Source organism: Aphis gossypii, unplaced genomic scaffold, assembly GCF_020184175.1.
Source record: "Aphis gossypii isolate Hap1 unplaced genomic scaffold, ASM2018417v2 Contig00832, whole genome shotgun sequence".
NCBI classification, from domain to species: Eukaryota; Metazoa; Arthropoda; class Insecta; order Hemiptera; family Aphididae; genus Aphis; species Aphis gossypii.
In genome coordinates this window covers 35920-41947 of record NW_026083306.1, presented here as the reverse complement: position 1 = coordinate 41947, position 6028 = coordinate 35920, and the positions used below count along the sequence as shown (strand labels likewise).

Below are 6028 nucleotides of genomic sequence, written 5' to 3'. Positions count from 1 at the left end.
ACTTTCAACAAAATGTACCTATTTATTAAATGCATAATACTCATTACGATTACCGCACCTAATGGTGTTCAATAAAATATAATTTATTTATATCATTGTTTTTATACCGTATTGCCAATATCTACAAACTTTCCCAAAATTATAGTAGTTATAAGATAACGAAAAATAATTATCACGGATTACAATTTTTGATGACGGCTAGATTAAGATATAATCTAAAACTACGTACGGTTAGGTACCTACCTACTATTGTCATGGACCGTGGACACTAAAATAATAAGTTTAATCAGTTGTACCTAGTTGTTTGTACCTGTATATTGTTCTGTAACAAAAATGTCCAAAAGAAAAATAACAGATTTTTTTTCACAAAATAACATAACCAAAACTTCAGAGCCCCAAGATTCTCATCATGACACGATTGACACAGATTTAGATGAATTACCAACGCCTACCTCTACAAAAAAAGGTAAAGAAAAAAGATTTTATAATAAAAAATGGGAAAATGATTTTCCATGGCTTTATTTTGATTTTCCAACGTAATGGGGCTTTTTGCAAATTGTGTGAAAAACATGCTGTAAATGATTCCGTACTATTGACAAGCACAGGGGGAGTTTTTATTAAAACACCATTTAACAATTTTAAAAAAGCACTGGGAAAAGATGGTAAATTAAATAAACATAACGATTCTGCATCACATATTCGCAGTATAGAACAAGAAAGACTGACTTTAGTATTTTCGAAAAATCCTGTTTATTGCCAAATTTTAAATCAAAGTTCCGAAGAATGTAAAATCAATAGAAAACATTTCTCTCTTTTATTTCGCTCAATTTATTTTTTGGCTAAAGAAGAAATAGCACACACAACCAAATATGAACCTTTAATTGAGCGTTTAATTATGAAAAGTAGTGAATCATTTGAAAATTGGATTATCACAAATAGTGACAGATCTACATATATTAGCAAAGCTACAGCTAGTGAGCTTTTATGTTGTGCATCAGAAATATTATGCAAGAAATTAAATAATGAAGTTTTTGGAAAAAAATTTTCCTTAATGGCCGATGAAAGCACAAATGTTAACAATAAATCTGAATTATCTATATGTATTCGTTTTGTTAAAAATAATCAACCAGTTGAACAATTTCTTGGTATTAGAGATTTATCTGATACTAAAGCCCAAGGCTGGGCATTAACGAGTTAATAAGTCTAGAATATACTTTAGTCTATAACGATTCGTCGATTTAAAATTCATAGAATATTATAAAATATTGTTGGAAAAAAAAAGATATTTTCGTAATTATTTCTATAAATAGCACGGAGGGCTAGTAATGCCTAGTATACTAATAAAATATTAAAATAATAAAAATAATATAAAGATAACATTGTAACAATGTGACATTTAAGTATTTAACCGCCCGTATGACCATATTATATAAGATATGTCAATAGCTACGAGCTCACGAAGTCACATTTAAATATTTAATAATACCAGATTATTATTATTGTTATTATTACTTAATATTTATTTATATCTTATTCTATAATTTTTATGATTATCGATTATCATTTTGTTACAAAAATACCTACCTAGTACCAACTATAAATAGTGGTGTATTAGATATTTATACAATTGTATATTCATAATTCATAAAATAGTTTTCATTCCTTACTGGCTCGCTCAGTCGTTGTGACGCTACTGCAGTTTCTGCGATCTTCAACCGTCAATAAAAAAAATTATTTATTACGAATTTGTTACTATTGTCTATTGGACATAGCCGTCATGGACAATAATTATCCAAGTAAGTAATATTTTAATTAAATCCAAGTAATTGTATTCATGTTATAACAGTATTGTAGAAATAAACACGTACCTATAGAATTTAGATGATATTGTTATCATTAATGTATTACTAAACTACTACCGAATACCAATTGTTGGCGATCGGTCATTATTGTGGACATCATATTAACCTAATTATAATATATTTTAAAAAAAAAGGAACTCTAGTGTATATTTGTAGCCGTTGTAGGGGTCCAAAACATGCTCATAGGGTAGTTCACTATAATGGATTTGTTAAGTATAAATGCAATAGTACTTAGTAGGTAGGTATCATTGTATACAATAACAGATTTGAACTAAAACAATTTATAAGCCTAGGATAATTTATAATATTACATTTATATATTGATAGTAATTAATTTTTTTTTTATTGATGATGTAATTGTGAATTGTGATCAGGTTTATAAAAAAATAAAACGATTATTTATAGATTATCGTTCAACACCAATGTTTTGTGATTGCATTGCGTTTTAACAAGAGAAACTTTATTAAACCAATTAATTTTTAATGTATACAAAACCGCAATATTAACTGTACACAATATGTTTTTCTAATTATTGTAACTTGACATTTTTTTTTAAAATTTTTAAAACATAATTTTCTCAGTTTTTGGTGAAAATCCAGATCACCAAGAATTAAACAGCTCTAATAATGATATACCAAAATGGCCAAACATGACTACTTATTTTGAACAACTAAAATCAAATGATTTAAATGCAAACAAAAACAATCTGATCTTTAAATGTATTTTGTGTGGTCCAAAAGAAAAACACATTTCTACTTCTAAATTATCAAATTCAAATCTTAGAACACATATCAAAGTAAGTATCTGTATTTGTAATTTATAAATGGATTGTATTTTAAGTTAACGAGCCCAATTTCTTAAAGACCAAGGTATAAACCATAATACAAATAGTTACCTTTGTTTTATTACTTTTATTAGATAATTTTAAAATTGTTACAAAAAATAAATGTTCATACATTGTGCTCTAAGTTCTAGAACCTTTAATGGGTTTTAGATAATTTTTTAAAATGTTATAGAACAATATTATTATAGTTTAATGCTAATATTTTTTAAATAGTTTGTATTGTTTATTGTTGTTTACTATTAAAATAAAAACAAATTTAGTATACTCTTGTGCAAAATATTATATTTATACCTTTTTCAGATTAAGCATCCAAATGATTTAACGGAATTTAACAATTGTATGAAAAAGAGACCAACAGATTCTTCAACAATACCTTATAAGCAACTTAAATTAAGTGAGGTTGGTAAAGTTCAAACAAAGAAAAAATTAGATCAAGTTGAGTTTGATAAGGCTAATTTAAAACTTATAATTGATACTGTATCACCATTTTCATTTATTGAGCATCCTGCATTTGTCAAATATTGTGAAGTTACATCAAATAAAGTTCCTGCATCACGTAGAAATTTAATGCGTGATGTTGAGAATTTATACAATAAAATGATAAATGAAATGATCAGTGAATTAGATACAATCAAATATGTATGTATTACAGCAGACTGCTGGAGCATATTCCACAGGTAAATATTTTGGGCATTTTGATTCAATTAAGTTTTTCTATTTCATGTAATATTAAGTCTTAATCTTTTTTTATTTTAGATCATACATAGGATTTACTATCCATTGGATTAATCCACAAACGCTGGAAAGATGTTCGAAAGGACTTGCTTGTAGGCGTATGGTAGGAAGACACACATACGATAACATTGCTGAATCAATAGACAAAGTACTCAACGAATTTAAAATCCAAAATAAAACAACATTAATAGTCACTGACAATGCAGCAAATTTTGTAAAAAGTTTTAGGTAATTATCCTTTTTTATTAATAATTACCTACGGATTAAACTTAATTTTGAGCTCAACAAAAAATTTAACAATCGTTAATTCATACTTAAGTTTATAAATCATTTAAAAATATGCATATTTTTATTTATGCTAGTGTACCTAACTCATTTATAGGTATTTAAATTGTTAGAAATAATTGTTTACCTATAGTATTTAATTAATTTTTCAATAATAAATACTATGCTATGTGTACAATAATACTTATATAGTTCTATCTTCTATATATTTACAATAAGTATTTAAAAATAATATTTAAGTGTTTTTTCTTTTTAATATTTTAGTATTTATATTTCTATAAGATAGTTTTTCTTATAATTTAAAATAATAGTAAGTATAAAAATTATATAATTTATAATTGTACTTATATCATTAAATCTTAAATGTATAATTTGCCAACATAGAATTTAAATACATTTGTATAATTAGATTTATAAAGTTATTAAAGTTTAATAATTTGTAGGTCATTTACACTTTATAATTTATATTTGAACAATAAACAATTATTATTATAGAAATTCAGCAACTTTTTATCGAATACTAAATATAGTTATATTAATTATACTTATAACTTATAAATTAAAACATTACTTTTTTTTAGTAAATTTAAGAAAAACAAAATATTTTTATTTTCTAGAGTATACAGTAATGACAATGATTCTGATGTAAATGAATGCACTGATACGAATATAACTGAGGAAAATGAAGTCTCTATTGAAATCACAAATACTCTAGATGGTGAACCATCTAATGTTGATAATCTCTTAAGTATATCATTACCCCCTCACCAAAGGTGTGCAGCACATACTATGAATTTAATTGCTTCAGTTGACATTAAGATGCTGAAAAAGACCTTGCATATAGGACTATCTCTCAAAAAGTATTTAAAAAGTGCCAATCAATTTTTAACAAACAAAATCAATCTACTTTAAGTGCAGATATTATAAAAAATCATCTTGGTCGATATCTAATCACACCTAATGCCACAAGGTATCTATTATCTAATTATTTTAAATAATATTATGCATTAAAAAATAAAAAAATTATTTATTATAAAAGTCTTATATCTTATGTTTAGATGGAATTCATATTATGATGCTATCAAATGCATTGTTGAAAATATTGATAAAATGGAAAATGTGTGTAATGATTTACAACTGCCTACCATTTCAGGACCTCGGGAAGTCTCATTTTTACTAGAATACTGCAATGTAAATTTTATATATAAGTATGCATATTTATTGTTTATTATAATTATAATAATTGTCTTATATTTTAGGTCATGAAACCTATATCTAGAGCATTAGATATACTTCAGGGTGATAAAAATGTATCTTTAGGATATTTGCTCCCTACTATAAATGCAGTACATAAATCCTTAAACGATATGAAAAATATAGTTTTCTGTAGACCATTAGTTATTGCACTTAAAAGAGGATTAAATAAAAGGTAATATTTCTGATTTAATTAATGAATTATTTAAATAGCTAGAATTTTAATTTGTAGAATATTACTTAACCTATTCTATTGTTTATAATAAAAAATATAATTTGTATTTTGGCCAATTGGTTTTTAAAAAGTCAACTTTTAAATTAGTTATTTAATATCTAAATAAAAATATGTACAGCTAAATTAAATATAAAACTAAAATATTGAAAATGTTAAACAACTTGTTAAACATAATAAAAAACAGATGAAACGCACAGAGATTATTAATATTATAATTATTATTTTAATTTTGTTTTACATTTAATTAAACTCAAATAATGTCATGAATATATTTTTTTTATTAGATTCGCGAGATATATGGAGTCAAAGACATGTCAAGTGGCTTCCTGTATGGTACCAAAATTTAAACTTAATTGGACTGTAGAAGATGATCGAAACAACATAAAAAATATACTTATGGAAACCATACTTGATAACGCATTGACAAATTCCCAAGAGAATCTTCAATTAACACCTAACCCCACATCTATAGAACACCATAATTGTGACATTGAGGATGATTTCTTTAATTTTGAGGAAAATAATGTTTCAGATTCAAACAATGATTTTAAACTTCTTGTTGAAAATTATTTGTCTAATAAAAACATTAAATCTCCTTTAGATTTACCAAATCCTCTTAAAGACGTATATATAAAATACAATACTGCTGTCCCTTCATCTGCACACGTTGAGCGGCTCTTTAGTGCTGGAGGACAGTTGTTCAACAAAAGAAGAGGTTCAATGGCAGATCAAAATTTTGAAATGACTCTGTTATTGAAATTTAATAAATACTTTGAATAGACCAGCAGCAAAATTACAAATCTTACATATAAA

General features: G+C 25.3%; 1 pseudogene; it reads left to right on the top strand.

Moving 5' to 3' along the window:
- The first annotated feature begins 1777 nt into the window (after positions 1-1777).
- Positions 1778-5159, top strand: LOC126555394 (uncharacterized; annotated as a pseudogene).
- The last annotated feature ends 869 nt before the right edge of the window (positions 5160-6028 follow it).